Source organism: Balearica regulorum, chromosome 3 (assembly GCF_011004875.1).
Source record: "Balearica regulorum gibbericeps isolate bBalReg1 chromosome 3, bBalReg1.pri, whole genome shotgun sequence".
NCBI lineage: Eukaryota > Metazoa > Chordata > Aves > Gruiformes > Gruidae > Balearica > Balearica regulorum.
In genome coordinates, this window is record NC_046186.1 from 11,205,254 (window position 1) to 11,206,304 (window position 1,051).

Genomic DNA, 1,051 nt, shown 5'->3' on the forward strand with positions numbered 1-1,051 from the left:
CGTGTCTGATCTGTGAACATTGCTGTATATAATCCTTCAGAAAGCAGATGTGTTTTTTAACATTGCCCAGGTCTTTAAGGAAGTTCCATTCCAAGTATGAAATGTGAATTTTGGTGCTAAACATATGGAGGTTCAGCTCAGAAGTTGAAGGCTATGATTGTGGCCTCTTACCCTGTCCTGGATGTTGGGGTTGCGGTGAGCTGCTCTGCCTGAGGCAGTGGTGTGGGATATGAACATGACTTGATTTAAATCTCTTCGTTAGAGCCCTGCAGCATTTCATGCTGGTTCTCAATTTAGGAGCTCCTCTTGTTTGTGCAGTATGTCACCATCCCTAAAAAGGTGAAAAAAGTTGTAAATCTTCCACAGGCCTCGCTCTTGTTACCTGTCTTCTGCCTCCAGGAGTCTGAGAGCAGGGAAGGCTGCAGGAGGGGCAGCTCCAAGTCTCTATTAAAATGTGCTTCCCAAGACAAATTTAGAGCCTGTACCTTCAAGGAGGGAGAATGGAGCAGGGCTGTCCTAAGTATTCTGCTGTACAGCATCAATTACTTGGGTGCTACAGCTTGTGTGCGAGGAGATGGAGCAAAACAGAAGTAGAAAAAAATGACTTCCCTATTTCGTGAAGGGCAAAAGCTGCTCCCTGTCTGGGTGGGTCTTACTGCAGCTTATACAATTATCTTCTTTTACAAGGCTTTGAGCTGTAAGAAACTTACTTTTTTTCTCCTGTAAACTAGCCACCATATTTTTAATTTATAATCTCTTCTTGCTTACACTGGAACCATGTGGGCTGTGTGTTTCCCATCAGAAAATGTTTGGACGAATCTTGGTAATCAGAAGGTTTTGAGATCAGGCAAAAGAATGGAAAGGATTGAGTTTGAAGACTTTGCTTCCATAGCTAAACAAAGCTGGAAAGTGCTTTCTAACTGCATGCCAACTTCGCCAGTCCCTTAAACTGGGTAAAAGACTTGTGTAAGATCAGAGTTGACTGTTTTGCATAGCAGTGTCTTACCTGCTATGAATTCTCTTCCTTGGGGCTTCCCAAGACTTTTGCTTC